The sequence below is a fragment of the Alligator mississippiensis genome, chromosome 7 (genome assembly GCF_030867095.1).
Source record: "Alligator mississippiensis isolate rAllMis1 chromosome 7, rAllMis1, whole genome shotgun sequence".
Lineage (NCBI taxonomy): Eukaryota > Metazoa > Chordata > Crocodylia > Alligatoridae > Alligator > Alligator mississippiensis.
The window spans coordinates 26,489,223-26,498,369 of record NC_081830.1 but is presented as its reverse complement, the minus strand read 5'-3'; positions in this window follow the sequence as shown (position 1 = coordinate 26,498,369).

Sequence of the window (9,147 nt, the reverse complement as noted above, 5' to 3'; positions counted from 1 at the left end):
GTCCTTCGTGCTTTGGTTCAGTCAGTCACTCACCACCTGTAAAAGGGGGCGATCGGAGAGTTCCTCAATTATGACCGTAACCGCATTTTGTGGAAGATGTGCATCAAAACCTGTTATGTCATTGTACAGGTCTTGCTTGGATACAGATGGTTGTGACATAATCAGGTTGTACTTTCGACTTCCAGGAATAAGTGCTTCTTCCTGCTCTGGATGTCATGGTGGCTTTTCCCCTGTAGCCGGCACAAGGCTGATTTGATGTCTGGACAGGCCTTCTTCCATGGCCTGGTTCAGGTTCTCAGTAAGTGCGTTCACTTCGGCCCTTGATAAACATCTCTGGTGCTGTGAGCTTCTGCCATCTGTTGAAATTAAGGCTTTTGACAGGAAACTACTTAATATTTCCCCCACAAACATCCTGGGTACCGTGGGAATGCATGGGTTTAGAGCTGGTTTGGGAATCTCCTTTATCATGCCAAGATCACTAGGGAGCTTGCCCGCAATCGTCACACCTTCTGGTGTTGAAGATGAGGTATCCTCTGACCTGGCTTGAAACTCAGGTTTGGCAACTTCTTTTGCTATTGAAGCTGCTATCCTGTGGGCTATAATGTCTTTCTGATTTGTTAGGTGTTTGCCAACAAAAATGCCAGAGTCAGCAGGTTGTGTGATGCTGGCGCAAGCTGAATTGAACAGCTCTCCCTGTTAAGTCTCTTCAGCGTGCAAAAGATGGTCTTCGCTGATATGCTCATCCATGTTCATCTGCTCTTTTGAGAGGAGCACTTGCAAAGCCGGTAGTATTTTTCTAGTTGCATCATTCAGCACCAAAGTCTTTTCTGCATCGAAATCCACAATGGGAAAGAGGGAAGAAAATGTGGACAGATTTTCTGCTAGTTTTTGGATGATAAGAGGAACTATTTTACTCAGGTCCAATGATAAGGTGTTTGGGTTCTCCAGCAACTCAGAAACATCTCTGGGTGTATCCCCAACAATATTGTCCGCTTCGGCACGGCGGTGAAGTGGTGATTCCTCAGAAAGAGAGCTCTGCAGTGGACTCCCAGAAAACTTTTGGAACATCAAGTCACAAAACGCTTCGGAAAGAACCAGACACCTCTTAAACAGTTCTGCATGTTGACTTGTGACTGAAACTGTGCCAAAAGCTTGTCGTAAACCAAATCAGCAGTGGTTTGAATCATAGCATCCTCTCTGGCATGCGGATGGTCAGTGTGCTTGCTACAAGAGTCATCATATTCAGAGATTTTTGCCATCACTTCTCTGATTACCTTTAGGTGAAGCAAGTGAAATCCTGCAAGCTTCGTTTCTTTTCTTTCAGGGAAGATGTGCTGGCGGTGGCAGGGAGAATATCAGATAAAAGCCTGATGATTATAACTTCCAGAAATCTGAGCCAGATCGCCGGAGTAGATGGTGTGGGACTTTGGCACTGTGAGGTGCTTTTGGTAGCATCCTCAAAAAGCTTCTCATCCATTTTCCCAGGCTCTAGAGGTTTGTACCGAGCTGGAGGGGGTGCTTTTGCTAAGTGTTGGTGATCAGGAATTTCTCTCCTTCTTAAAACACTTAACCCCTCTTCCAACACGCTCGTGTTGCTTTTCCTTTTTTCACAAGCTGCAACTTTAGGAGTACTTTCGTGGCGAAGGTCAGACAAACTGGAGTGAATAATTTAGGCTGTCACGGTATCTATGTCAGGGAAGAGACCCTGATCCTCCGAAGGCTGCTGGGCTGTGGCCTAACATCCGGACAGCTTACTTAACACCGAATCAACCAGCTCTGTACTGAACTGTGAAGGATCGCTTCCATGGATCACGCTGTCCTGAGCAAGGACGTTTTGGGAGGGGACACGTTTGCTCATCGGGTCATCATATGTGTTGTGGAAAAAGGCGTTGGCATAAATACTGGCAGGTGAGTGCCAGGGCTGAGGCTCAATGGTGTATCTTGGCAGTGGTGCTTCCTCTTCAGGGAATATTTTTCTGCCTGATGACAAGCAGGGCTTTCTCCAAAGCTGTTTGCCGAGCTGGGGTAGAGTCATGCTGGACCAGACTGCCCTTGGCTTGATGAGTACGTCCTGGGGGGATGGAGAAGGTTTGAGTCCCAGAGCTCCTGCGTGGTAACGCACCTTTCTGATGCCCCCTGAGTGGGGGGTTGCAAGCTCGGGGACCTGAACCTGTCATGGCATTTGCTCTTCCTTTGGACCTGTTCCTCAGAACCAAGTGCTCGTTCCTGGGCATTGATCAGTAAAAATAATTTTCTAAGCATGCCTGTTTTAGGGAGAATTTTTGCGACACCAGAGGAAATATCTTCCCTAATGAGATGGGTTTGTAATAGGCCAGCTTTTTGTGTCAGTTTGTATTAGAAGTACCTTTGGCCATGGGGAAATCGCTCAGCTTGGAAAGTCTGCCTGGGATGCTGAAGCTGAGCTCCCCTGCACGCACTCTCCCTCCGCAATGGGAAAAATGATTAGCCGGACGAGGAGGTAGTGCTGCTGATTCAGTCTCGGGAAGATTGTCTTCCCAAACCTCTCTGCCAAGAGTTGGAGACAGACCAGGTGAGTGTTGAGAAAAAAGTGACGTTAGTTTTCCTCTACTCCCTTTCTTCCCACATCCTGGTGTGCTGCCGGGTGTTATCTTTCTGCCTGTGCAGATGCACTTTTTGGCACTGGCCTCCTCGTCTCTCATATCTCTCTTGGTTATTTTTCTCTCTTCATATTTCATTATGGCTGGATAGAGGATATCTGTTACCCCATCCACAAACCATGTCATTATATTTGTAACTGCATCAGTCATTTCTTTGGCCTTGTTTTTCTGTAGCAGGAACAAATGAGAAAGGGCAGTAAAGGTGTTAATTAATTCCTTCATTCTCCCTTCTGCACAGGGCACCAGCGCTCTACTGGGTGCGATTCAAACTTTTAGGATAAATAATAATAGTCCTCCATGAAAAGCGACCTCAATTCATAGATGCTTGGGTCAGAAGGGACCTCAACCAATCACCGAGTCTGACCCCCTGCCTGGGCAGGAAAGAGTGTTGGGGTCAGGGTGGGATATAAATCTAACAGAATAAATATAGGAAATAAAGAAAGAGCCAGTTCAGGAAAAATCAGTGAAAGACCAACTAGGGTCAGCATTGCTTCTCCCTGAGCTTGTTTCTGAAGGGCCGACATGAAGACCATGGAAGAAAACGCTGACCATGTTGAAGGCCAGGGGAGGTTTGTCACTGATTTCAGCAGGGCCAGGGTTCCCCCACAGGAACTGAGAGATGACTTAATTTTCACCCATGCCCCCTCCGCTGAGAAAGCACTTATCAGCTAGCTCACTTCCCCCTACAGAAAATGAATCAATTCATTTGCAGACGTTTAATCCATCTCCTACCAAAACTCAAAGGCTGTGCTCTCCCTGGGCAGTACCGCCCCCTGCTCTTCCTCGTGATGAGGCATCTAAACACTGTCTGCTGTGCAGCTGTTATGGTTTTCAAGGACAGTGCAGGCTTCTGCTAATGTGCATCCTCACCCCAGCGCAGGAGGAAAATAGTTTTGCCCCCATTTTGCACTTAGCAGCTTTGACCCAGTTCCACTATCTACGAATCTGTGGCCACTGGGCTGTAGTGCCTTCGGTAGTTTGGTCACACCGTTGTTTCCCATGGTGTTAAGCAAAGGGTATCTGTCACACAACCCATCCCAACACCGCACATCTTCTAGCATTATATCCTGCTCATTTGTTTCTGAAAAGAGCGTGGAAGGTTGTGGGGAACGATGCCATTTGGGCAGGTGAGTCCTGCATAACAATACATGTCATGGCAGGTGCAGCTCATCTTCCAGTTCTGATATCTCCCCATGCCCTGACTTCTTACCTGGGAGGATGATCTTTTCTTGTTTGTGCTTTTATTAGCAATTGGCACAAATCTAGGCTGTTGGTGTCCTGACATGAAAAGCAGTAAACTCTAGGGCAGTCCGAACTTTTGAGTGTAAACTGCTTGCAGGTCTAGGAATTTGTGTCGCAGGCTCTACTATAAAAGCTCAACTCTGGGGGTGAGTAAGGGTGAAAGCTTGGCCCTACTGAATTAAATGGGAATTTGGACAGTGACTTTGGTGTAGCCAGAGTTTTGCCTGAGGTACATAACCATTTTAATGGAAAGACAGTGAAAAGACAGATGCAACAGTGAAGACAATACCAGGAGATCAGGACCTTGGAGCATTGTAGCACTCTGCTCATCAAATTCAAAAACCACCAGGGCCCATTTGGCTCTGTGTTGGACCCTGATCCTGCAAACATTGATGCACATGCTAAGAAGCAAGTTTGGAGCAGTCCTGTTGAGCTCCCCAGGATCACAGACATGCTTGAAATAAGGCACGTGCATCTTGTTAGATTGGGGCTGCAGTCATCAACTTATTTGTGATCATCTAGATAGAATTGCCAGCAGACCCATAGGCTACTATTGACTCTAGCCATTTACTGATGGCCTTGTTAAGGTATATATGATATATATACATATATATGGAAATTATGCTGTGGCTTTTTTTCTAACCTTCATTGCTTTATGAAGCATGTGGTGTTTCTGTTTGCTTTGTCATTTTTTTAGGTCCGTCCATCTGAATTTTTTTTTTTTTTTCTGAGAAGCTTTTGAGTGTTTTGTACTCCATCAAAACCCTGGCTGAATCTGCTGAGAAACACAAAAACAGTAGGTTACTATCACTTCTGCTGCAATCAGTGTCTGCTCCACTCCCCCGTTTACCTGGGTTTCTTTTTGCTAAAGGGATTGTGGCTTTTTTTAACAGATTCCAAGAAGTTGCTGATACAATTTGTGAACTAGAGCTTGGAGGTTGGCAAAGTGTTTCAGTGGAGTGTATTGCTGATGAATCAATATGGGCCATGTCCTGCCTTTTCAAAGGCACAATGAGAGTGGAAGGATGCACCTTTGCCTTATGAGCCAGGATGGGGAGCATGCTCCATCTCTCTCTTTTCTAGGAGAAGTTCTAGGTCACCTTCTCCATGCATTTTAGAGTAAGGCCTCACAGTGGGATCTGAGATTTCCAACTGAGTGCTTGGATGCTGGGCAGGGAGCCAGGAATGAAGAAAAATAACACTGGGACAAGGTCAAGTTGGAGGGGACCCCAAAGCAGAGGTCAGGCATGTTGGGGGCAGAGAGTGTGCACAGAGCCCTGGGGTCACTTGAGTGAACCCCTCTTCAGACTCCTGAACCTCCGTGAGTCTCCTCACTCTTGTGCTCTCAGCAAATTTCTGCGAGCCTTACTCATAAAGTGTGCCCCCCTGACACACACCTCTCTATAGACTGGTGGCTGGAGAGGAGGACTGCCCATTGGGTCACAATCACCTTGCGCTAAGCAACCACCTGACCATTGTCTCCTAGCATCAGATTCTCTGCCCCATGATTGGCTACACCTGACTTATTTGAATAAAGGCAAAAGCCTTCCTCCCAGTCGGGTTGGACTACTGTTGTAGCCATGATGGTCTGGGCAATATGCAAGGATCAAGGTGATTTTAGTGACATCTTTTCTTGGACCCATCGTATAGTTGGGAAAGTATTCCCCACTTCAATTTCTATTTTTTCTGCCATGTTTTTCTCTTTGTTGCAGTCTTTTTGCTTAGTTAGAGAAGTCTCTGGGCACCAGGTGCCCTTCTTCTGTGTCCTTGTCTAACATTGCTCCCAAATTTGACACCTGGTCCAATAAAAATCAACCCCAAAAGTGTCCCCCACCACTTCCTTGTCACTTGCATTGCCTTTGTCAGGCACAGAGAGACAGAGTCCTTAGCCACATGCTTGACTTCCTCACCCCACTCCTCCTCCTGCCCAACCCTTCTCCTTCCTGCCCACCCACCTGAGCCCTCCCAGTCCCCCCAGTTCCATTCAAGCACAGCACAGCTGTTGTACACAACCAGAGGTGGGACTAGGGGATGGCAGGAGGAGAAGGGAAGGGAGAAGTAAGGGAGGGTGGAAAGGCCCCTGTGGACATCAGAGGAGGGTGGGGGGGAGCTCTTGTTCAATGTGCAGCAGTCTGACTTGGGTGCTGCTGTACTGAAAACTAAAGGGTTGCTCCATGTCTCAGCCACTGGGAATCAAGCACAGAGTGACAGACAGCTGGACAGACAGACAGAGCTGCAGGGGAATATGGAGATCAAAGTTCCCACCCATTCAAAGGGCACAACTAGGTATTTCATCCCCAGTCCAAACATTTCAGGGGGCCCAAACTGGCTGAGATTTGGCAGAGATCACAACTGGCTCTTACACCAAAGTTACTTCTGTGTTGTTACGTGCCAGGGCCCTGTGACCTGGGTCTGAACTACAGCCTGTGACTCAGAAGGGCCACAGCCCTAAACTCATTAACCATGAGGAAGGGTTGGGGACCAAGAAGAGAGAGGGACCCAACTGCATCACTTGGCCCAAACCCAAGAGCTGTGGGGCAGGAGGGATGGGCAGATAAGATGGGTGGCCCTGCGACTAGAAATAGGAGTCAGATTCTCCCTCACCTGTATCAGCTTCAGCCAGAGAGACCTGCCATCACGAAGGTGTGTTCAGGTCTGAGCCTCTGGCCTAGGGCTCTGGAATTGGCCCTGCAAGCTGATGTCAGCCCTCTATGAGGTCACTGCCCCTCTGGCCCAATGGCTGATCTCCTACTGACTCATGCCTGTGAGCTCACAGTGTGCCCCACCCAGCTGAACTCATCCCCTGCCCATAGCAGTCCCTTCACCATCTAGTCCAGCATATCCTGTATCCCATCCCTGATAGTGCCCAGTGCCCAAGGCTGGAGAGACCAGTACAGGACAACCCCGTCCTGCACAATGTGGGGGCTAGCCTGGCCAGAGTGGGGACAGCTCTGCCAAATCCCATGTAGTGTGTGCAAGATGCCCAGCAGTGTGTGAGACAAAACCAAGGGTGTTTAACTCAAGCACTAGAGCACCCCTCCCCCCCGCCCCGCGTGCGAAGCACATGTGTAGAGTGGCTTCAAGACCCATTCTGATGCATGTGATGCTCTGGGAGTTATAATTAATGCCCTATGCTGAAAAAATGGCAGTGGGGGGTGCTTTAACTACAGTTCATTGAAAGAGATTTAGTTAAAGCACCATTTTTCAGTGCAGGGACAATGATACACATGATGCTGGAGCCTGTTGGAGCATGGAATTTGCCAAGCTCTATCAGACTCAAGTCTGCTCCCACATGCATTGCTGCATGTCTATAGGCACCCCAAGTGACAAAACAAAGTGGAAGACATGGGATGATCCTCTCCAAAATCAATATGCCCATCTTTGTTTCATGACTTTGTTTTACTTATGTTTCTTTTATAATTAACTGATGAAATTATTGTCTTCATACTATAGTGTGCAATCTATTTACAAAAAATGAAGGTGGTGGGTTAATTCTGTAGCTTTGTACATACAATGACACTTGACTTGTGTCATTTTGTGTTAAAACAGTTGAAGCTGGGAAGTAATCTTTCATGCATGAATCTTACTGACTGCGCCACCTAAAATAAATGTCATGAATTGCAAGATAAGGAATTGAAGATTTCATTTACCAGTTGGTGTAATCCATTATTTGGATATAGACAAATATCCAGATTCTGGAAGGTGGGATGAACCACAGACACTTTGGAGGATAGGAGTAGAATTCAGATGGATCCAGATAGACTGGGAAGCTGAGCAAGAAACAAAATGAAGTCCAAGGAAATAAATGCAAGTTGCTGCACCTAGGGGAGAATAATCAAAAGCACAGATACAAATTGGGTTATAAATGCCTGGGTAGTATGATTCTTGAAAAGGATCTGCGGGGTCTGGTGGATCACAGACTCAATACGAACCAGCAATGTGACGTAGCTACACAAACATTCATGCAATTTTGTGCCGCAACAACAGGAGTATTAGATGTAAAACATGGGAGGTGATAGTACCACTCCACATGGTGCTAGTTAGTTTTCACCTAGACTAGTGTGTGAATTTCTGGGCTTCATATTTTAAGAGAGAATATAAGGAAGTCACAAAAGTTCAGAGATAGGTGACAAAAATGTTAAATGGTTGGAAGGCAAGCCATGTTAATAAGAGATTGAGAGAACTATTTAGCTTGTAGAAAAGGTAATTAAGAGGCAGATCACAGCAGTCTTGAAATACCCGAAAAAAACTGCTGTAAAGAAGACGGTGAACAATTGTTCTCCCTTTTTGAATAGGGAAGGACATCAAGCTTCAGATGACAGTGAAGTAGATTTAGATTAGATTTCACGGGGAAAAGCACCCTTGTTTCTAGATCAGTGCGGACATGGAATAGACTGCCCAGGGACATTGTGGAGTTTCCTTTATTTCAGGTTTTCAAAAAGAGGATAGTCATTGCTCATAGATGATTTAGGAGTAACAGTCTTGCATTTGTGCAGTGGGGTGGACCACATGATCCTTGAGGCCCCTTCTAACCCTATGACTTTATTATTATTATCATTGTAATAGCATCATGAATTTATATTGTGGTTTAAAACAGTCAACTGCAAGTGAATGGACACTGAAACAGAAGGATTGTTGTGTGTCTTATTTCACAATTTCTTTTTTTTTTCTTTTTCCTTTTAGAGTGTAGACAGACAGATGGGAACTAGACCTCCTAATAGTTCATGCATGTGTGAACAGCTGGAACTCGAGTTGACATGACTCAGATTTTGTGAACTTGCCTAGTGATACTAAGACAGCACTTCCCAAACAAAAAGTGTTTTAAGGGAAATTTGCTGATCAACTTTGCTACTGATCACAAAACACATTACTGTGTTTTAATCATAGTAAGGGAGGGTTACCACATCACTGGGAAAAAATTTCAGGGCCATAGATATCTGTTCACCACTGCTCAAACAAGTTGTGGTTTTAAAAAAAAAAAAATCCTAAAGAAAGTTAGGTGCTTACTTTAAATGATATTTAAGGTCTCAAACTCACTTGCCTGTTTCAAAATATTCATAAGATCTTAGGACTGGAAGGGAGAGTATTGCTTCCTCCCATGATATGTTTAGTCCTAATACAAGAACACTGTTCTCTGTGTGCACCTATTCATGCAACTAGCACAGCCGAATGAACTCCAGCACAATTCTTGCTGGAGTTTCTTGTTCCTGGGTGCAGAATTAGAGTAGATGGCATTAGATTAGCATATTTGCTCCCAGTCACCCTA